We start from the raw sequence: 24,753 nt of genomic DNA, 5'->3' as shown, positions 1-24,753 counted from the left end.
CTCATTTTGAGTTGTGCCACATCAGCAAATGAAGGCTCCAAAAGCTTAACTCCAGCCACTTCATTAAGGTGGACTCTCCTTTGAGATGGCAGCTCTTCCACAGTTGCATTTTGAATGCCTTCCAATCTGGAGATATATTCTGGCACTATATCAGACAATGTTCCACTGCTATTCATAAGGTTTTCACTGGCTAATTCTTTTCAGAAGTAGACTGCCAAGTCCTTCTTCCTAGTTTGTCTTAGTCTGGAAACTCAGCTGAAACCTGTCTGCCATAGGTGACCCTCTTGGTATTTGAATACCGCTGGCATGGCTTCCAGTATCACAGCACTACTCAAGCCCCCTCAGTACTACAAACTGACAGATGTGTGGGGGTAATTTAGTGTAGGCCACTGCATGATCCACGCTTCAGCGAGCCAATCAAATAAACAATTAGATCCTTCCCTAATCTCTGGAGCTGAAACATTGAACTAAGAATCTGTGCTTAGTGGGCCCATATCAATAAACTCAGACTGATCCATCTTTATGTTCCTTGCTCCATTATCTCACATCCTTAATAGCCATTCCCACACATATTCCCCAGGTTTCTGTTTGTATGTATTAGAAATGTCAAGCAGTTCTTTTGGAAGGTAGTGTACCTCCTTCTTGGTCACACTTTGTACTATATCTTTTAGGTCTCGCTGGGGCTTAAGTCTAGTTACAGGCCTAGAAGCCAATATTGGTGACAGGAATGTGTTTTGAGAACATTCTACATTGTCTTTTAAGGCATCTGCCTCTTGTGATGCCAAAGGCAATGACTCTGACAAAGGCTATTCAGATGCAGCTGTGTTAATCTCATCAAATGGGGGTGAAGGGACTAATGGTTTTACTGAGAAGTGTGGCTTAGCAGAAAAAATGGAGTAATCTCTTCAGATGGGAGGGAGAGGATTGGTCCTGTTGGCAGGAGTGATTCAACAGAATTTAGGGGCTCAGTGTCTCAAGCTTCCTGATTATCTATTCACATGTCCCATTCCCAAGTTTCAGGATTCCATTTCTTCCCAACCAATTCCCTCACTTTAATTTAGACACGACTGACTGTGAGGTTGAGAACTGAGTTGGTGTTGTAATTTAGCCACACTTATGATACAACTCTGAGTTTGGTTTTTGGCAATAGCAGCTCTGTTACTAAAGGAAATAATGATTTCATTCAAGGCACAAGTGGAAACTTTCAGGTCATTTATGAGGTGCTTGAGCTTTGACTCTGAAGCCCTGAGCTCATCTCTTTCTTTCACCTATTTGTCTAGCAAAAGTAGTACCAACCAACCAGCTTCCTTATACTTCTTATTATGACAAAATTGTAGAAAGTATCAAACATGCAATCTCCCAGACCCTTGCCTCTCACCAATACCTGACCTATTGGTGGTGATATTTTGCATACTGCTATTGCCACCTCAAGCCATAGATTAGCAGTGTTCCCTTGACTCCTGGAAGCAGAGTCATCAACATCTTTAAGACTAACCATACTTGAGAACCAATTCAGAAAACTCATCCTTACAATTTTGTTTCTCTAGAACCACTTCAGGTACCAAATGTCTTAGGCTGGGTTCTCTAAAGAAGCAAAACCAGTGAAGCATCTATGTAGAGAGAGAAAGATATAGATCAAGGAAATGGCTCATGCGGCTATAGAGGCTGGAAAGTCCCAAATCCATGGGTCAAGCTGGAGGCTTCTCCAGACTCACGTAGCTGCAGGGGCTGGCAAACCCAAGATCCAGACCGCAAAGTTTGAAGAATTCCAATATTGATAGGTAAGCTGTTAACTATATTCCCAAGAACTAGAGGTCAGATGAACAGGAGCCAGCTGCAGGACCCAGAGCAAGCAAAAGCCAGTGAGCCTTGCCGGAAAGTTCACCTATTGGATACAGGCCACACCCGCAAGGAAACTTCCTTTCAACTGATTAGCTACTCACAGCAGATCCCATTATGGAGGTGATCGCATTATATCAGATCTCATCATGGAGGTGATTGCATCATTATATGACTGCCAATCTACGTTATAACTGCTAACCCACTGAGAATCATGGCCCAGTCAAGTTGACACAAACCTTAGCAATCACAATGTCCAAAGTAATTGAGACAAAGTCTCACCATCCTGGCTTCCAAGGAACACTCTTGCTGTACATCTTCCAAGACAAACTTGTTCATTCTTCTGGCAGCCCACAGCATATTCAATATTCGTTGACAACACCATAATTCAAAGGATCTGTTCTTCAGTCTCCCTTATTCATTGTCCAGCTTTCACAAGCATATGAGGCATCTGAAAAACCATGGCTTGGATCAGGCACACCTTCGTCCTCAAAGTGACATCTTTGCATGTAAACACTTTAAAGAGCAGTAATACATCATTTGATTACTTGACTGCTGCTTTCTAGCCATACTAATGGGAATGAAATTGTACTTCATTGTTGTTTTGATTTGCATCTCTCTGACAGCTATTAAGACTGTGCATCTTTTTTATGTATCTGGTTGCCATTTGAATGTTCTCTTTGGTGAAATGTCTATTCAAGTCCTTTACCCATTTTATGATTGGGTTGTCTTTTTGTTGTTAAGTTGTCAGAGTTGTACGTATATTTTGGGTATTAGATTCTTATTGGATATATGGTTTCCAAAGACATCTCCCAACCAGTAGCTTGTCTTTTCATTTTTGGTAAAGTCTTTCGATGAACATGTTTTTAATCGTTATGACATCCCATTTATTTTGTCTTTTGCTCTTTGTGCTTTTGTTGTTATCTTAGCTAATCCATTGTTAAGAAACAAGCCTGACAGGGTTGCCTCTGCTTTTTCTTCTAAGAATTTTATAGTTTTTGTTTGCACATTTAAGTCCTTCATCCATTTTGAATTTGTTTTTGTGTATGATGTGAGGCATGGCTTCTCTTTCATTCTTCTGCATGTAGAAATTCAACACCATTTATCGAAGAGATTTATTGAAGAGATTCTTCTTTTGCCATTAAATCAACCTGCACCTTTGTCAAAAATTTGTTGACCAGAGATGTGTGGGCTTATTTCCAGACTCTCACTTCTATTCCATTGGTCTACGTGTCTATTTTTTATGCCAGTACCAGGCTCTTTTGATTACTGTAGCTGTATTGTTGTTGTTGCTGTTAGGTGCCTCATGTTAGTTCCAACTCATAGCCACCCTATGTTCAATAGAAGGAAACACTGCCCGGTCCTGCACCATCCTCACAATCTTTGCTATTTTTGAGCCTATTGTTGCAGCTGCTGTGTCAGTCCATCTCATCAATGGTCTTCCTCTTTTTCACTGACCCTCTATCTTACCAAGCATCATGTCCTTCTCCAGGGACTGGTCCCTCCTGATAACATGTCCGAAGTATGTGAGATGAAGTCTCACTGTTCTCACTTCTAAGGAGCATTATGGCTATATTGTTGTTGTTGTTAGGCACCATTGAGCTGGTTCCAGCTCATAGCAACCCTGTGTATAACAGAATGAAACACTACCTGGCCCTTCGCCATTCTCAAGATCATTGTTACACTTGACCCCATTGTTCTAGACACTGTGTCGATCCATCTCATTGAGGGTCTTCTTTTTTTCACTGATCCTATGCTTTACCAAACATGATGTCCTTCTCCAGGGACCAATCACTCCTGATAACATGTTGAAAGTATGTGAGACAAAGTCTCACCATCCTTGCTTCTAAGGAGCATTCTCACTGTACTTCTTCCAAGACAGAATTGTTCGTTCTTTTGACAATCCATAGTATATTCAATATTCTTCACCAAGACCACAATTCAAAGGCATTGATTTCTTCTTTGATCTTCCTTATTCGTTGTCCAGCTTTCGCAAGTATATGAGGCAATTGAAAACACAATGGCTTCAGTCAGGTAAACCTTAGTCATTAAAGTGACATCTTTGCTTTTTAACATTTTAAAGAGGTCTTTTGCAGCAGATTTGCCCAGTGTGATGTGTCTTTTGATTTCTTGACTGCTGCTTCCATGGTTGTTATTTGTGGATCCAAATAAAGCAAAGTCCTTGACAACTTCAATCTTTACTCCATTTAGCATAGTGCTTCCTATTGGTCCAGTTGTGAGGATTTTTGTTTTCTTTATATTGAGATGTAATCCATACTGAAGGCTGTGGTCTTTGATCTTCATCAGTAAGTGCTTCAAGTCCTCTTCACTTTCAGCAAGGAAGATTGTGTCGTCTATATAACATAGGTTGTTAATGAGCCTTCATCCAATTGTGATGCGGCACTCTTCTTAATATAGCCCACCTTCTCAGATTATTTGTTCAGCATACAGATTAAATAAGTATGGTGAAAGGATACAACCCTGACCACACCTTTCCTTACTTTAAACCACACAGTATCCTCTTGTTCTGTTCGAATGACTGTCTCTTGATCCATATACAGTTTCCTCATGAGAACAATTGAGTGTTTTGGAATTTCCATTTTTGCAATGTTATACACAATTTGTTATGATCCATACAGTCGAATGTCTTTGCATAGTCAAATAAAAAACAAGTAAAAATCTTTCTGATATTCTCTGCTTTGTACCAGGATTTATCTGATATCAGCAACGGTATTCCTGGTTTCACATCCTCTTCTGAATCCAGCTTGAATTTCTGGCAGTTCCCTATCAATATACTGTGGCAACTGCATTTGAATGATCTTCAGCAAAATTTTGCTTGCTTGTGATATTAATGATATTGTTTGATAATTTCTGCATTCAGCTGGATCACCTTTTTTTGGAATAGGCATAAATATGGATCTCTTCCAGTTGGTTGGCCAAGTTGCTGTCTTCCAAATTTCTTGGCATAGACGAGTGAGCAGTTTCAGCACTGCATCTGTTTGTTGACATATCTCCATTTGTATTCTATCAGTTCCTGTAGTCTTGTTTTTCACCAATACTTTCAGTACAGCTTGGAATTTCTTCCTTGGATTTCTTCCTTCAGTGCCATTGGTTCTTGATCATACGCTAGCTTCCTAAAATAATTGAACATTGATCAATTATTTTTGGTACAGTGACTCTATGTATTCCTTCCATCTTCTTTTAACGTTTCCTGCATCGTTCAGTATTTTGCCCATAGAATCCTTCAATATTGCAACTCAAGGCTTGAATTTTTTCATTTCTTTCAGCTTGAGGAATGCCGAGTGTGTTCTTCCCTTACAGTTTTCTAACTTCAGGTCTTTGTACATGTCATTATAATACTTTACTTTGTCTTTCTCAAGCTGCCCTTTGAAATCTTCTGTTCAGCTCTTTTACTTCATCATTTCTTTCATTTGTTTTAGCTACTCAATGTTCAAAAGCAAGTTTCAGAGTCTCTTCTGACATCCGTTTTGGTCTTTTCTTTCTTTCTAGTCTTTTTAATGACTTCTTGCTTTCTTTTCAATTTGTCTTACTATAAGGGCTTGCATGTTGCTGTGATGTTGGAAGCTATGCCACCGGCAATCAAATACCAGCAGGGTCACCCATGGTGGACAGTTTTCAGCTGAGTTTCCAGGCTAAGATAGACTAGGAAGATCCGGTGGTCTACTTCTAAAGAGAATTGGTCAGTGAAAACCTTATGAATAGCAGTGGAACATTGTCTGATATATTGCCAGAAGATGAGCCCCACAGGTTGGAAGGCACTCAAAATACTACTGTGGAAAAGCAGCCTCCTCAAAGCAGAGTCAACATTAATGATGTGGTTGGAGTCAAGCTTTTGGGACCTTCGTTTTCTGATGTGACACAACTCAAAGTGTGAAGAAACAGCTTCAAACATCCATTAATAATAAAAGCCCAGAATGTATGAAGTATGTATCTAGGAAATGTGGAAATAGACAAAAATGAAATGGAATGCATAAACACTGATATCCTAGGCGTTAGCGAGCTGAAATGGACTGGCATTGGCCATTTTGAATCAGATAGTTATGTCATCTAGTACCAGAAATGACAAGCTGAAAAGGAATGGCATTGCATTCATCGTCAAAATGAACATTTCAAGATCTATTCTGAAGTACGATGCTGTCAGTGAAAGGATAATATTCATACACCTACAAGGAAGACCAGCTAATACAACTATTATTCAAATTTACGCATCAACCCCTAAGGCCAAAGATGAAGAAATTGAAGATTTTTACCTACTTCTGCAGTCTGAAATTGGTTGACCATGCAATCAGGATGCAGTGATAATTACTGGTGATTGGAACAAGAAAGTTGGAAACAAAGAAGGGTCAGTAGTTGGAAAATGTGGCTTTGGTGATAGAAACAATGCCGGAGATTGCATGATAGAATTTTGCGGGATAGAAATTTGCATGACTTCTTCATTGCAATTACCTTTTTCAACAACGTAAACGGTGAGAATACACAAGTACCTCACCAGATGAAATACGCAGAAATCAAATCGACAACATCTGTGGAAAGAGGTGTTGAAAAGCTTAATTTCTTCAGTCAGAACAAGGCCAGGGGCCGTCTGGAACAGACCATCCCACCTGAATTTAGAGACCATCTCAAGAATAGATTTCACACATTGAATTTCTGGCTGTACAGTATATTTTAAAACCAGGAAGTGTGAGCCGTCCTACTTTCTTCTTCTCTTTCAACATTACTTTAGATATTTGCAGACTCTTGCCGTCCCACACAGAGCTGAGGTTTGTTTTTGTTTTTTTTTTTTTTAATTTCTGTAAAGGTGTTTGTTGGAATTTTGATCTCGATTGTGTTGAATCTATAGATAGTTTTGGGTAGTATTGACATTCTAACAATATTAAGTCTTCCAATCCATGAACATGGAACATCTTTCCATTTATTTAGGTTTTCTTTAATCTCTTTCAGCAGTGTTTTATAGTGTTCATTTTCATTGCATAACTTCCCTGGTTAGATTTATTCCTAGGTATTTTATTTTCTTAGATGCTATTGTAAATGGAATTGTTTCCTCAAATTCACTTTCAGATTTCTTATTGTTGGGGTATAGAGGCCCAACTGATTTTTGTTTGTTCACCTAGTATCCTGTAACTTTTCTAAATTCCTCTGTTAGTGCTAGAAGTTTTTCTGTGGACTGTCTGGGATTTTCTTTATATGGGATCGTATCATCAATGAATAGAGGTAATTTTACTTCTTCCTTTCCAACCTGCGTACCTTTTCTTTTTTTTTTTTTCTTGTCTTGTTCTCTGGTTAGGACTTCTAATACAATATTGAATAGAAATGGTGAGAGCAGACACCTGTGTCTTGTTCCTGATTTCAAGGGGAAAGCTCTCACTCTTTCTCCATTAAGTATAATGCTGGCTGTTGGCTTTTCACATATGCCCTGAATCATACTGAGGAATTTTCTTTTTATTCCAATTTTCTTCATGGTTTTCATCATGGAAGAGTGTTGGATTTTATCAAGTGCTTTTTCTGCATCCATAGAGATGACCATGTGGTTCTTTTCTTTTGTTCTATTGATATAATCTATTATAGTGATTGATTTTCTAATGTTGAACCATCCCTGCATTTCTGGAATAAAGCTCACTTGGTCACGGTGTGTAGCTCTTTTAAAATTCTGTTTGCTAGTGCTTTGTTGAGGATTTTTGCATCTATACTCATAACAGATATTGGCTGGTAGTTTTCTTGTAGTGTCTGTGTCTGGTTTGAGTATCAGGGTTATGTTTGCTTCATAGAATGAATTAGGGAGTATTCATTCTTTCTCTGTCTTTTGGGAGAGATTAAGCAATATTGGTGTCAATATTTCTCTAAATGTTTGGTAGAATTCCCCAGCAAAGACATCTGATTCAGGACTTTTTTTTTGTTGGGAGGTTTTTGATCACTGATTTGATCTCTTCACTTGTTATGAATCTATTGAGACTCTCTATTTCCTCTTGAGTCAGTCTGAGTATGATGTGTGTTTCTAAGAATTTGTCCATTTCATCTAGGTTATCCAGTTTTTTGCCTTATTGTTGTTGATAATATTCTGTCATAATTCTCTTTATTTCTATTGGGTCGATTGTAATGTCCCCTCTTTCATTTTTTATTTTGGTTATTTTCACCTTTTCTCTTTGTCAGTCTAGCTAAAGGTTTGTCAAATTTTATTGCTCTTTTCAAATAACCAACTTCTGATTTTATTCTCTCTATTGTTTTTCTGTTTTCTATTTTATTTGTTTCTGCTCAGTCTTTGCTATTTCCTTTCTTCTGGCAGGTTTAGGCTTGGTTTGTTCTTCTGTTTCTAGTTTCTGAAGTTGTCAGGTTAGGTTGTTGATTTGAGATCTTTCTTCTTTCTTCATGTAGGCATTTATTGCTATAAGTTTCTCTCTGAGTACTGCCTTCACTGCATCCCGTAAGTTTTGTCATGTTGTGCTTTCATTTTCATTTGGCTCTAGAAAATTTGTAATTTCTCTTTTGGTTTCTTCCTTGACCCATTGGTAGTTTACTAGTATATTGTTTAATTTCCATATATTTGTGTATTTTCCAGGTTTTTTTTTTTTCTTTATTGATTTCCAGCTTCACTCCATTGTGGTCATAGAAAATACTTTGTATAATTTCAATCCTTTTAAAATTTTCAAGACTTCCTTTGTGACCTAACATGTGGTCTATCCTGGAGAAAGGCCCATGTGCACTGCAGTAGAAAGTATATTGTGTTGTTTTGGGGTGCAGTGTTCTATATGTCTGTTAAATCTAGGGTCATTTATGTCCTCTGTTTCCTTGTTGATCTTCTTTCTAGATATTCTATCCAATATTGAAAGTACTGTACTGAACTCTTCAACTAATATTGTAGTACTATCTGTTTCTCCCTTCACTTTTATCAGTGTTTATATATTTAGGTGCCCTGATGTTGGGTGCATATATATTTATGATTATAAAATCTTCTTGATTAATTGGCCCTTTTTATCAGTTTATATTGTCCATCTTTATCTCTTCTAACAGATCTTGTCTTAAAATCTACTGTCTGATATTAATATTGCCATCCCAGCTCTTTTCTGGTTATTATTTGCATGGGATTTTTTTTTCCCATTCTTTCACTTTTAAACTATTTACATCATTGAGTCTAAGGTGTGTTTCTTGTAAACAGCATATAGTTAGATTATCCCTTGCCTTCCTGAAATGGGATGTGCACATCTGATCTAGGGGTTCTGCCCCAGCAAGCCTCAAGGCCACAGTCCTGGTCTAGTGTGGCAAAAAGCTGTCAATGTTCACTGACATCTATGTGCTTCTCTACATTTCTCTACCTCCTTTGCAGTCAGATGAAACACATGACTAGTCCTGGCCAATTGAAGTAATATATGTCACTTGTAAAGTAAGGCAGTTAAGTACTTGATCTGCCTTCTCCATATTCTTGTTCCCCTCTCCATGTCTCCTGGCAGGATGACACCTGAGTAACCTTGAAGTCACAGGACGGTGGAACTAAAAGGAAGAGGTAGTGTGGGTCCCTAAGTCACTACATTGGAGAGAGCTGCCCACTCACATTAAACTGTGACGTGAATAAAAAATAAACATATTATGCTAAGGCCGTGAGAGCTGAGGGTTTATTTTTTACTACAGCGTAGCCTAACTTCTTGTGACTAATACAATATAAAATTATTGTTTTCTCTGTCTGGAGCTTCATTTCCCTAGTTCTTTTTAAGCTGGCTTTTTTTCATCTTGTGAATCAACAGTTAAACCCCTGGCTGCTAACTGAAAGGTTGGCAGCTTAAACCCACCCAGTGGCTCCATACAAGAAAGACATTGCGATATGCCCCCTGTTAAGATTACAGCCTAGGGAGGCGGAGCGAAGATGGCGGAATAGACAGATGCTTCCGTCGAACCCTCTTTACAACGAAGACCCGAAAAAAACGAGTGAAACAAGTGTATTTGTGACCAGCTGGGAGCCCTGAGCATCAAAGGCAAGCTTAGACAACGAACTGAGGGGCAGGGAAAGGAAGAGACCATTCAGAAGAGGAGAGGAGTTGCCGGACCTGAATCGCGGGGAGCCCTCAGGCACCATTCCAGGAGCGGTGGCGAAGGCAGCGGGCTGGTACTAGTGTTCAGCCGCAGTTTCCTCAGGGAGAAGCAGCCAGCCACACAGCCTATTCACACCTCTGGAACCTGAAGAGAAGGGCGCTCTTGGCAAAAGCTAAGTACTTGCGTATATTTTACCCCGTGCCACCCCACCCCAAGCCAGCTTTAGTGGCTGAATCCCTCGGCCTGAGATAGAATCTGGTGAGCACCTGGAGCCGTCCTCCCTGCCTTGGGGAAGGAAAAAAATTTCCAACTGGGGGAAAAGATAATTTGCTAGCTCCATTAACCGGGGGAGCTCAGGACAGAAGTGGCGGCTCCTGTCCAGGCATAAACTGTCCGGGGACTTTAAGCACCTTTCCCTTCTGCATGGACCTGTGTGGGCCTATTTCGGGAGAATCGGCCCTTGTTGGCAAACTCCAACCATTTCAGCGGTGCAGTGGAGAGGTGGGTGTTTGACTTTTGACATCGCTTTGCCTATTAAACAAGGTCCTCACCTCCCACAACAGGGACCTAAGGACTGGTGGCTCCACTTGGGTTGCCCAGCCACCTGCAACAGGGGCCCAGGGATAACTGGTACCTCACAGTCCTTACAACAAAATCTTTGGGTGCCCATGGTCCCTCTGCAGAGCCCACCCACCAGCACACTCTAGGGAACAGAGACGTGTATTCCTCAGAGACACTTTGGGGTCGGTTCTCAGCCCCCTGCCTTGTCCAGAGTGTGACCCCCTGCTGCAATCAGTTACTGGTATATACGCCAATCACCCCTGCCCCTATAAGACTGTAGAGCAGAGCCTGTACCACACACTTGATATCAGCTACCTGGAAACCTGAGCTGAATTCATACAAGAAAACTGAACAGACTCCTAGACTGATATACCTGATAACAGCTCTAGCCAGCTGGGGACAGGACACCAGAGCTCCAAAGGTGAAAATAATCCAGCTAGCTCATTCAAGCAACCCATAGGGGTATACCAAAACAAAACAAAGCAAGCAGCTATGACACAGTAAGCAAGCATAAACTAATACAATAACTTATAGATGGCTTGGAGAAAACAGTCAATATCAAGTCACGTAAAGAAACAGGCCATGATCACCTCAACAGGCTCTCAAAACAAAGAATCCAGGGATCTCGTAGATGAAAGTGCTTTCCTGGAATTACCAGATGCAGAACACAAAAGTTTAATATATAGAACCCTTTAAGACATCAGGAAGGAAATGAGGCAATACACAGAACAAGCCAAGGAACACACAGATAAAGCAACTGAAGAACTCAGAAAGATTATTCAGGAACATAATGAAAAGTTTAATAAGCTGGAAAAATCCATAGACAGACAGCAATCAGAAATTCAGAATATTAACAATAAAATTACAGAATTAGATAACAATAGAAAGTCAGAGGAGCAGAACTGAGCAAGTAGAAGCTAGAATTTCTGAACTCGAAGATAAATCACTTGACACTAATATATTTGAAGAAAAATCAGATAAAAGAATTTTAAAAAATGAAGAAACCTTAAGAATCACATGGGACTCTATCAAGAGAAATAACCTACGAGTGACTGGAGTACCAGAACAGGGAGGGATAACAGAAAATACAGAGAAAATTGTTGAGGATTTGTTGGCAGAAAACTTCCCTGATATTGTGAAAGATGAGGAGATATCTATCCAAGATGCTCATCGAACTCCACATAAGGTAGATCTTAAAAGAAAGTCACCAAGACATATTATAATCAAGCTTGCCAAAACCAAAGGTAAGGAGACAATTATAAGAGCAGCGAGGGATAAAAGAAAAGTCACCTACAAGGGAGAGCCAATAAGAATAAGCTCAGACTGCTTGGCAGAAACTATGCAGGCAAGAAGGAAATGGGATGACATGTTTAAAAAATTGAAGGAAAAAAATTGCCTGCCAAGAATCATATATCCATCAAAACTGTCTCTTAAATATGAAGGTGAAATTAAGACATTTCCAGATAAACACAAGTTGAGGGAATTCGTAAAAACCAAACCAAAACTACAAGAAATACTAAAGGGAGTTCTTTGGTTAGAAAATCAATAATATCAGGTATCGACCCAAGACTAGGACACTGGGCAGAGCAACCAGAAGTCAACCCAGACAGGGAAATCCAAAAAAAAAAAAAAAACAAAGCAAGATTAAAAAAAAAAAAAAAGCCCAACACAGGGTAACGGTGAAGTTATTATATAAAAGAAGACAACATTAAAATATTAAAGAGGGACTAAGAAATGTAATCATACACGTGATACGGCGATATAAAGAAATAAAAGTTAGTTATAAATTTAGAAAAATAAGGGTAAATGATAAGGTAACCACAAAGGAGGCAAACTATCCTACTCATCAAAATAAAATACAAGGGAAAAACACAGACTCAGCAGAAGCAAAATCAACAAAAACACATATGAGGAAAAGACAATATATAAAGAAAATCTACTCAGCACATAAAATCAAGTGGGAGAAAGAAGCTGTCAACATACAAAAAAAGACATCAAAATGATAGCACTAAATTCATACCTATCCATAATTACCCTAAATGTAAATGGACTAAATGCACCAATAAAGAGACAGAGTGGCAGAATGGATTAAAAAACAAGATCTGTCTATATGCTGCACACAAGAGACACACCTTAGACTTAGAGACACAAACTAAAACTCAAAGGATAGAAAAAAATATATCAAGCAAACAACAATCAAAAAAGAGCAGGAGTGCCAATATTCATTTCTGACAAAATAGACTTTAAAGTTAAATCCATCAGAAAAGATAAGGAAGGACACTATATAATGATTAAAGGGACAATACACCAAGAAGATATAACCATATTAAATATTTATGCACCCAATGACAGGGCTGCAAGACACATAAAACAAACTCTATCAGCATTGAAAAGTGAGATAGACACCTCCACAATAATAGTAGGAGACTTCAACGCACCACTTTCAGTGAAGGACAGGACATCCAGAAAGAAGCTCAGTAAAGACACAGAAGATCTAAATGCCACAGTCAACCAACTTGACCTCGTAGACATATACAGAACACTCCACCCAACAGCAACCAACTATACTTTCTTTTCTAGTGCACATGGAACATTCTATAGAATAGACCACATATTAGGTCATAAAGCAAGCCTTAGCAGAATCCAAAACATTGAAATATTACAAAGCATCTTCTCCGACCATAAGGTCATAAAGTGGAAATCAATAACAGGAAAAGCAGGGAAAAGAAATCAAACACTTGGAAACTGAACAATACCCTGCCCAAAAAAGACTGGATTAATGAAGACATTAAGGATGGAATAAAGAAATTCAGAGAATCCAATGAGAATGAAAACACTCCCTATCAGAACCTTTGGGACACAACAAAAGCAGTGCTGAGGCCAATTTATATCAATAAATGCACACATCTAAAAAGAAGAAAGGGCCAAAATCAAAGAACTATCCCTACAACTTGAACAAATAGAAAGAGACCAACAAAAGAAACCCACAGGCACCAGAAGAAAACAAATAACAAAAATTAGAGCTGAACTAAATGAAATAGAAAACAGAAAAACAATTGAGAGAATTAACAAGACCAGAAGCTGGTTTTTTGAAAAACTCAACAAAATTGATAAACCATTGGCCAAACTGACAAAAGAAAAACAGGAGAGGAAGCAAATAACCCAAATAAGAAATGAGATGGGCGATATTACAACAGACCCAACTGAAATTAAAAGAATCATATCAGATTACTATGAGAAACTATACTCACAGTTTGAAAACCTAGAAGAAATGGATGAATTTCTAGAAACACACTACCTACCTAAACTAGCACAAACAGAGGTAGAACAACTAAATAGACCCATAACAAAAGAAGAGATTGAAAAGGTAATCAAAAAACTCCCAACAAAAAAAAGCCCTGGTCCCGACGGCTTCACTGCAGAGTTCTACCAAACTTTCAGAGAACAGTTAACACCACTACTACTAAAGGTATTTCAGAGCATAGAAAAGGATGGAATACTGCCAAATTCATTCTATGAAGCCACCATATCCCTGATACCAAAACCAGGTAAAGACACCACAAGAAAAGAAAATTATAGACCTTTATCCCTCATGAATGTAGATTAAAAAATCCTCAACAAAACTCTAGCCAATAGAATTCAACAACATATCAAAAAAATAATTCACCATGACCAAGTATGCAGGGATGGTTCAACATTAGAAAAACAATCAATGTAATCCACCACATAAATAAAACAAAAGACAAGAATAACATGATTTTATCAATTGATGCAGAAAAGGCATTTGACAAAGTTCAACACTCATTTATGATAAAAACTCTCAGCAAAAGAGGAATAGAAGGAATATTCCTCAACATAATAAAGGGCATTTATACAAAGCCAACAGCCAACATCACCCTAAATGGAGAGACCCTGAAAACATTCCCATCGAGATCAGAAACCAGACAAGGATGACCTCTATCACCACTCTTTTTCAACATTGTGCTGGAAGTCCTAGCCAGAGCAATTAGGCTAGATAAAGAAATAAAGGGCATCCAGATTATCAAGGAAGAAGTAAAAGTATTTCTACCTGCAGATGACACGATCTTATACACAGAAAACCCTAACGAATCCTCCAGAAAACTACTGAAACTAAGAGAAGAGTTCAGCAGAGTATCGGGATACAAGATAAACATAGAAAAATCAGTTGGATTCCTCTACACCAACAAAAAGAACATCAAAGAGGAAATCACCAAATCAATGCCATTTACAGTAGCCCCCAGAAGATAAAACACTTAGGAATAAATCTTACCAGAGGTGTAAAAGGTTTATACTAAGAAAACTACGGTACACTTCTGCAAGAAACCAAAAGAGACTTACATAAGTGGAAGAACATACCTTGCTCATGGGTAGGAAAACTTAACATTATAAAAATGTCTGTTCTACCAAAAGCAATCTATACATTTAATGCAATTCCGATCCAAATCCCAACGACAGTCTTTAATGAGATGGAGAAACAAATCACCAATTTCATATGGAAGGGAAAGAGGCCCCAGATAAATAAGGCATTACTGAAAAAGAAGAACAAAGTGGGAGGCCTTACTTTACCTGATTTTAGAACCTATTATACCGCCACAGTAGTCAAAACAGCCTGGTACTGGTACAACAACATATACGTAGACCAATGGAATAGAATTGAGAATCCAGACATAAATCCACCCACATATGAGCAGCTGATATTTGACAAAGGCCCCAAAACAGTTAAATGGGGAAAAGACAGTCTTTTTAACAAATGGTGCTGGCATAACTGGATATCCATCTGCAAAAAAATGAAACAAGACCCATACCTCACTCCATGCACAAAAACTAACTCAAAATGGATCAAAGATCTAAATATAAAATCTAAAACCAAAAAGATCATGGAAGAAAAAATAGGGACAACGTTAGGAGCCCTAATACATGGCATAAACAGTATACAAAACATTATAAAGAACGTAGAAGAAAAACTAGACAACTGGGAACTCCTAAAAATCAAACACTTATACTCATCCAAAGACTTCACCAAAAGTTTAAAAAGACTACCTACAGACTGGGAAAAAGTTCTTAGCTATGACATTTCTAATCATCACCTGATCTCTAAAATTTACATAATACTGCAAAAAGACAAATAACCCAATTAAAAAAATGGGCACAAGATATGAATAGACACTTCACTAAAGAAGACATTCAGGTAGCTAACAGATATATGAGGAATTGTTCATGATCATTAGCCATTAGAGAAATGCAGATCAAAACTACAATGAGATTTCATCTCACTCCAACAAGGCTGCCATTAATCCAAAAAACACAAAATAATAAACGTTTGACAGGCTGTGGAGAAACTGGAACACTTATACACTGCTGGTGGGAATGTCAAATGGTATAACCACTTTGGAAATCAATCTGGCACTTCCTTAAAAAGCTAGAAATAGAACTACCATACGATCCAGCAATTCCACTCCTTGGAATATATCCTAGAGAAATAAGAGCCTTTACACGAACAGATATATGCACACGCATGTTTATTGCAGCACTGTTTACAATAGCAAAAACGTGGAAGCAACCAAGGTGCCCATCAATGGATGAATGGATAAAGAAATTATGGTATATTCACACAATAGAATACTACGCATCGATAAAGAACAGTGAGGAATCTGTGAAACATTGCATAACATGGCGGAACCTGGAAGGCATTATGCTGAGTGAAATTAGTCAGTTGCAAAAGGACAAATATTGTATAAGACCACTATTATAAGAACTTGAGAAATAGTTTAAACTGAGAAGAAAACATTCTTTTGTGGTTACAAGATGGGGGAGGGAGAGGGCGTGGGAGAGGGGTATTCACTAATTAGATGGTAAATAAGAACTACTTTAGGTGAAGGGAAAGACAGCACACAGTACAGGGAAGGTCAGCACAATTGGACTAAACCAAAAGCAAAGAAGTTTCCTGAATAAACTGAATGCTTCAAAGGCCAGCATAGCAGGAGTAGGGGTCTGGGGACCATGGTTTCAGGGGACATCTAAGTCAACTGGCATAATAAAATCTATTAACAAAACATTCTGCATCCCACTTTGAAGAGTGGTGTCTGGGGTCTTAAAGGCTAGCAAGCAGCCATCTAAGATGCATCGATTGGTCTCAACCCACCTGGATCAAAGGAGAATGAAGAACACCAAGGACACAAGGCGATTATGAGCCCCAGAGACAGAAAGAGCCACAAGATCCAGCAACTACATCATCCTGAGACCAGAAGAACTAGATGGTGCCCGGCTACAACCAGTGAGGGCTCTGACAGGGAACACAACAGAGAACTCCTGAGGGAGCAGGAGAGCTGTGGGATGCAGACCCCAAATTCTCATAAGACTAGAGTTAATGGTCTGACTGAGACTAGAAGGACCCAGGTGGTCATGGCCCCCAGACCTTCTGTTGCCCCAGGACAGGAACCATTCCTGAAGCCAACTCTTCAGACATGGATTGGACTGGACAATGGGTTGGAGAGGGATGCTGGTGAGGAGTGAACTTCTTGGATCAGGTAGACACTTGAGACTACGTTGGCATCTCCTGCCTGGAGGGGAGATGAGAGGGTGGAGGGGGTTAGAAGCTGGAAAAAAGGACACAAAAAGAGAGAGTGGAGGGAGAGAGCAGGCTGTCTCATTAGGGGGAGAGTAATTGGGAGCGTGTAGCAAGGTGTATCTGGGTTTTTATATGAGAGACTGACTTGATTTGTAAACTTTCATCTAAAGCACAATAAAAATTATTAAAAAAAAAAAGATTACAGCCTAGAAAATCCCATGGGGCTGTTCTAGTCTGTCACATGGGCTGGCTATTAGTCAAAATCAACTCTGCAGTACCTAACAACAACAGTTCTCAGCTTAAGTATTACTATCCCAGAAATGCCTTCTCTGATTCTTTTTCTACTATTGTCTTCCACAGCCCTCTTATTCTTCCTGTTTATTTCTCCAGCAGTACTTCTTTTTTTTTTTTTTTGCCTACTTGTTTTTTGCCTGTCTTCCTGTTTAGAATATAAGCTCCGTTAGAACTGGGATACTGTTTGTATTATTCTCCTTATTATCCCCATACCCAGCTCAGGGCCTGACATGAAGAAGATTTCAATAAATATGTGATGAACAAATGATTGAAAAAATGAAAGAACATACAAATCAATAAAAGGTATACTGTGTGAAGGGTTGTTAGCGCTGTGCATCTAAAGTTCGTCTCAGAGCTATGAAACAGGCCTTTATGAAACAGTGGCTTTATCAATTCATTTTTCACTTCAAAAAAAAAATTTATTGTACATACTTGCTGATCAATACATAAGTAGTTCCATGAAGATATGACCAAACTAATTGATGGGTAGGCGGTATAACTGCACATGAATTTAGCTTTAATGACAAATGCACTGTGAAAAATAACAAATTTCTCCTGACAACTCATCATCAGCTGTTAGTAGGATGGAATGCTATGGAAGAGTACTTCAGAGCCACTCTTCATAGCTTTATGAAGACATCTGGCCAATTGCATTCTATGTTAAATAAGTAGGAAGTTGACTCCATTAAAAATTAATGGAAAATTGTATGAATAATGACTCTGTGGTGGTATATAAAATGATCATACATTACCTCTAGGTTAGACAATGCATCTTGAAATTGTATGGGCCGTGTGAATTTACAGTCTGGTGGCCTGAGGTGGATAGGAACAAAGGAGGAAACAAAATCTGGGCTGTGTGAAGGGCATCCAGCTGCCCAAGTCACTTATGCTCACAAAGCAATGTGACTAAGGTCCCAACCTACCCCTTCTTCCTAGAACATGCCACATAGCCTTGAGCCCCTCAGCCTAGATTACAGATGACACAAATCCCTTAAACCCATCCAGACTCCTAGGATTGAGAGATTCCTTAGGATGCAAGCAAAGCCAGGCTTAGGACATCCATGTTGGAACCATGCTGTGGCTGTGGTCGGAGATGTGGCCAGTGATGTGGCCAGCCAGGAGCTGCATTGATCTGGCCTGGCCCACAGAGGGTGGGCAGGAAGGTAACCAAGAAAAAATTACTTTCACTAGACTCCCACCTCCAACCCTCCTCCTCCCCTCCAAGCCTGCTTTAGGACTTCCATAGAAAATTATCTCAATCCAAGGCCATCTCTAGCCTCTTGAGGTCATTTTCCAAAGGTTTGGTAATCTTTGTTTTCCTTCTTGTCTTGCCAATGTCCAATTATTTCGTTATAACGTGTACATACAAACCACACACACACACACACACACAGTGCTGATGCATTTTTGTCTTGCAAAGTTTTAGGTAATATGTTGGCCTAACAAGAGACATCAAAAATAAACGAGCATTTCCTGGCAAATTAAAGACAGGCAGAGCCTGGCAACGCAGGTGATGGGGTGAACATTTACAAAGCTAGCCTCCCAACATTGCTTCTTTGATGCAGTTCTTTTTTTGCCCTAAAGGAATTTCATGGTAATGAAATCTGTGCTTAAAAATCAAACCTTCCTAACTAGAGATACCTTGGGACTGTTTGTTCTCTGCAGTGTAGCTGTGTGTGGCATGACCCTGTTTCTGAGCGTACCGGTGAGAGTGTATGTGTTGGGGGAGGGGGAACATTGCTAATCAGTGTGTGATTTGAGTCTGCTTTGAAAGAAAAAAAAAAAAATTTTTTTTTTTTTTTTTGAAAGCTGATCTCAAGAGGTAAAATAGGATATGGATCTAATTTGATGAGACATGAAAATTTTCGGACCTGTCTTATCTAGCTGAATTCTGGCTCTTGTTTTTCATTGTAAAGATCTGGAACAACAACTTTATTTAGTGCTTGGATAATTTTCACCCCCTGGATTGCTAGTGGAAAGTCAAAGACCCTGATTTACAAACAGAGGTTTTGTAAGTACTATTTTTAGAACAATGCTGCACCAGGTTTATAAGGGGGGGGTTGGGGTTAAAAACTACAGTCACTTTTGAGCAAAGTAGCATTTCACTGCATAATAATGAAGTACTAATTGCTCTTTGTCATCACTTTTTATGCAAATTGCCCTGGAGCATTTGCCCAATATGCATTTTACATTTTAACAAAGAAAGTGGGGTCTTGACAAACAAGAATCGTATACCCAAGCAAAAATAAAAGTATCAGCTATAAGATAAAACTGCTTAAGGTGCCTTCTCTAAGGATATAAATTTTTCTATCATATCATTCTCATTATTAGATCTATTTGACCAATAAGATTCCTTTCAATATAAAATAACAGTTTGTGTCAGGGAAAAAATAAGTTTAAATGCAAAATCTGCATATTTTATTCATCCTACAATTTACGATGGAAGTTTGATGTGAAAATTATGTTCCCAGCAGAATCTAAATAAATCGGGTCAAAACGCATATTGTCAGTGGAATCAGATGGTGTCAAAGCATTTACCCCAGGCACAAATTTCACTATTTTAGAGGTTTCAGTTATTCAAATGGATTCCCATTTTCACAGAGACCATCACCAGCATTATCAAAGCAGAGAAACAATTTGCATACCATAAATAGGTCCAGAGTTTGAAACATACCTCAACAGTGTGTTTGTGTTCAAATTCTGGTCTAGAGATGGATACTGTCATTATCCTACTTACACCAGGCAATAAAAAAAAGAAATGTGATTTTTAAATTTTCCGGGACCTTCAAAGAAATCTAAAATTCAAACCTAGCCTTTCAGGTCATTATGAAGACATATTTGTCAAGGTAAAAGGACAGAACATATTTTATTTAATAGTCTGAGCTTGATCCATACCATTTAATATTGAAACATACGGTATGTGGGGCTCTGTTTGTACTCTTATCCCAAGCCCCACTAATATTAGGGGCAGGTCTACTTCCTAGAAGCACCCCCACTTCCAGCTTACAAGCTTCAATCAAATCTGTACAGGCTCATTCTGAAAATGGAATGAAATTGGCTTTAAAGGCAATTGACTTTAAGGACCATCACCTATGCTTTTCCATAAATCCACATTCTGCAAATAGAAAAATACATATACGTGTCAAGGTGTTTTTTATGGAACAGTAGAGAATCCCTTCCTAACTACACGGAAATGAACTGTAGTTTTATATAAATGACCTTTGTAGACAACGTTATTTCCAAAGTAGGATAGTGTCCTGGAATAATAATAATTATACTGTGAAGCCTCTTTAATTCCAGACTTCAAAGTTGTTTACAATCCTGAAGTAATTAGTCCACAGCCCCTTCTGAGCTGGATCCGTAAAGCAGTATCCACCCACTTTTACAAGCACTCAACCCCAGACCCAGAAGAGTTTTGCCTAAGGTCATTGAATGAGTCAGGGGCAACTGGAGTGCAGCGTCTTCACTCGTGGTCCCAGACCCCCTCCATTAGACAACCTGATTATGAGATGAAATACTGGTAAACATGAGCTTATGTACCCAGGAAATGTACTGTGAAGGGCATAATGAATTACTTATGCTGTGTAGTGTATGTATAAATCATATTAAAGCATGCTGAATAGTACATTATCATGCTTCTATTTTGCATTACAAAAGTAACTAATGTAAGCTGCAAAGTGTACTTTTAATCCATTATTCATTTCTAAAAGTAGTCAGACCACTATTGGAGTACCATAAAAGGCTACCAGTATAAGCAAACCTGTTTTTCAACTTATGAAGATGAAACAGCAGGATTTTAAAATCAGTTTTCAATATAGTCAAGTTACATTTATCAAACTTACATCAAATCTCTATATTCCTATTTCAGATGGAGGAATTATGACAAACTATAATTTTTTCCCCAAAAGAGACTATATTTCTTACATTCAAAACCAGTATAATTAATTTCACTGTGTGTAATTCTCTGATATTGTTTGTTTTACCTCATTTTTAATGTTTACACTGGGTTAAAATCCATTTGTAGTTCCCTTTCTCATTTGGGTTCAGCTAAGAACATTCTGAATTTCCACAGGAGCCACCTCAATGTGGTTAACACCTCCTCCACAGATGTTTCTCAAAGCACCAGAGAGGAGTGGGTGTGTGTCTCTGGGCCCTGAGCACCCCTCTAAAGGACCCCTCAAAGGCCTAGCCAATCCAGAAGCCATAACAGAAAAGACTGATAGATTCAACTACATAAGAATACAAAAGCAATGTAAGTGTAAAAGACAAGGACAAACCGTGAAGCTATGTTTGAGACATATCACAAAGGGCCAATTTCTCTGAAGTTTAGAAAGTCTTCAAAACTGAGAAAAGTCCAACGCAATAGAAACTGAACAAATGACATGAACAGATAATTCACAGAGAAAGAAATACAAATAATTCTTAAACATACAAGATGTGCAACCTCATCCGTATTAAGGGGGATTTGAATGAAAGCGACATGATAATACCATTTCTCAGTTACCAAGTTGGTGAAATATTCCCCAAATTTGATAATATAATTGTTGGCAGGGCTGTCGGTAAATAATCACTTACATATGCTGATGCAACTGCAAAATGGAGTAAGTCCTCTGGGTGGAAATACAACAATCCTTGTAAAAATTACTTGCTTTGACCCAGAAACCCCATTTTTGGAATTTATTCTAGAGATACACCTGCATACTTATGAAATGATGTAGGTACTAACACAGGGAGCAATGGCCCTGAGATCGGAAGGTGCCTGTTTAAGAAACAGCAAAGAGACTGCTGTGCTTAGAGGAGAAACAAGTAAAAGAGAAATAGACTACACTATCATTTTTTTTTTTTTTTTTTATCAGGGAGGTAATAGGGGATTGAGTGTGGAACCCAGAGACTTAGTAAGACAAGGAACAGGGGGCTCCCAAATCTGCAAACAAAATAACAAGAAATGGGCCAGGGTGCAGAAACAAAGCCATTCCCCAGAACAATGGTCTAAAAATAGTCCACAAACTTCTTCAGAGTTGCCTTTCAGAAGCAGTTGGAGAAGACCAGGCCCAGCGACATGCGTAGAACATCCACCTGTGACCGCTGTGTGACCTTCTACCAGGGGGCAGTGAGGGGCTATAGCCCCAGCCGGGGAATCGAAGCCAGGGAGCGAGAGACTGAGCAGGCGAGACGCCCCATAATAAGCCCTGCTACGAATCCCAGAGGCCTCTGGGACAGGAGCCATCTTGGAAAGCTGCTAGGCGAGCTTAACACATCCCCCCCCCTCACCGTGTCTATGAATAAACATGAATCTTTTCCCACCCAATGACTTTTAAAAACTAGGGCCTGTCTTTTGTTCTGTGAGATGAGGGTATGTATTGCTGTAGGCCCTCCTGGTCTCTGCTTGCAAACCTCTTCAATAAAGCTTTGCTCTTGTGGAAAATTACAAGCCTTACCTGCTCATTCTTGACCAGCGAGAGGCAAGACCCTTATTCCGGTAACAGTACAAGTTTATTTTTTGCAGCATTATTTGTAGCAGTAGAAGTTTGGAAACAACCCAAGGGCCCAAATGATAGGAAATAGATCCGAGAAACTATCATACACACATAAGCTGGGGATGATCACTATGTATTGGTATAGACAGAACTCTAAATAATGGTAAAGTACAGAACAGAATATACTGTATGTGAAACTTTGTGTACAATGGGGGGATAAGAATATATTTTTGTAATTGTTTACATCTGCATTCATGAACATTGAAGACACAAATGTAATAAAAATAATTGCTATTTATTGAGAGTTTAAAGTAAACCAGAACATATACTTATCAATGAATATTTTTGAAGTCCCTTTGGTTTTTGAACCATGTAAAGAAATAACTTATTTTAAACAATTAAATTTAAAAATAAATAATAGCGTCCTTATCACATCACCCTACTTTATTTCTTATATGGCACTTATCACCATCTAATTTTTTCTTGTTTAGTTATTTGGTTTTTTTCGGAAGGTTAGCAAATTATGACTCACGGACCTACCTCTTATTTTTGAAAATAAAGCTTTCTTGAACACATTCATTCATTTACATAATTCTGAGATTGCTTTCATGATATAATGGCAGAGTTGAGTAGTTGCCACAGAGACCATATGCTCACAAACCCTAAAATATCTGACCCTGTACAGAAAAAAATTTGCCGACCTTTGCTCTAAAATGTGAATATATTCCTGCTAAAATGTAAGGCTTATCTGGTTTGTTGTTCAGTCCCTGGGCGTTGATTTCAACTTATAGTGGCCCCATGTGACAGCGTAGAACTGCCCATAGGGTCTTCTAGGCTGTAATATTTACGGAAGCAGATTCCCAGATCTTTCTCCTATAGAGCCACCAAGTGGGTTCAAACAACCAACCTTTCAATCAGCAGTTGAGTGCTCAACTGTTTCACCACTACCCCTCCTTAGAATACTGTCTAGCCTGTAGTAAGTGCTCAATAAATACTATTACAGGTTGGGTTCCCAAGGAAACTAATTCTGAGATGGACATTAGTGTGGAGGAGGTTTATCAGGGAGTGCTCCTGGGATCAACACCTGAGGAAGGGAGAGAAGCAGGATTAGGCAGAGGGGGAAGTCTTAATGGAATGCCTCAACTAACCTGGCGGGGAGTTCCCAGAGCTGTCTGAGTTGAGTTGAGAGGTCTGGGCTTTTACACTCCCACTTGGTTACGTCATTGAATGAGGGCCATCGGGGAGGAGGTGTGATCTTAAGGGAAGAGGCTCTCTCTCCTCAAGCAAGACAACTCCTAAAGCAGGGCTGCCAGCTGAGGGCTGCCTGCATTCCTGGAGCTGGGAGGTGGTGTAGGTTTAAATGCGTCTGCTCCGGTGATAGTTCCATCTCTTGGCAGCACCATTCAGTAGATTTTAACCTCATAATCTCTCCGTGGACATTTCAGCATGAGTCTTTGTGTTCCCTGAGAAGTAGACTCTGAGACAATGATCAGAGCACAACTCGTTTTTTGTGAGGTACAGGGAGCACCAGTAGAGGAATGGAGAAGGCAGACTGGGAAGGTGGGGCAGCCAATTCACTGCCCACGGCCAATGCAGAATGGTGTGACTAAGAAGAATTTGGGGAACTGTGCTCATCCAAGAACTGCTTGTCACTCTATCACGGGTGGTGAGCAGGCGTCTCAGAGTTATCCCACTTGAGGGGGTGAGGGAGCTGGAGTATTTACATACCAACTCTCATCAGTCATTTGTTGAGGCTGGTAGAGAGAGGCGTTAAATCTCTGGGCACAGGGGCCTTCCCTTGTTCATTGCTCTGGGCACAGGGGCCTTCACTTGTTAGTCGCTCAGCCCCCAGGCATAGAGATATGTATCTAGAGATACATATCTAGGCCAAGAGAATTCATCCTGAGGGCTCTGAAGGGATATGGGTCGGGAGAGCACCTGCTCCAGCATGCT

Source organism: Elephas maximus, chromosome 1, assembly GCF_024166365.1.
Source record: "Elephas maximus indicus isolate mEleMax1 chromosome 1, mEleMax1 primary haplotype, whole genome shotgun sequence".
Lineage (NCBI taxonomy): Eukaryota > Metazoa > Chordata > Mammalia > Proboscidea > Elephantidae > Elephas > Elephas maximus.
Note: the sequence above shows the minus strand (reverse complement) of the source record.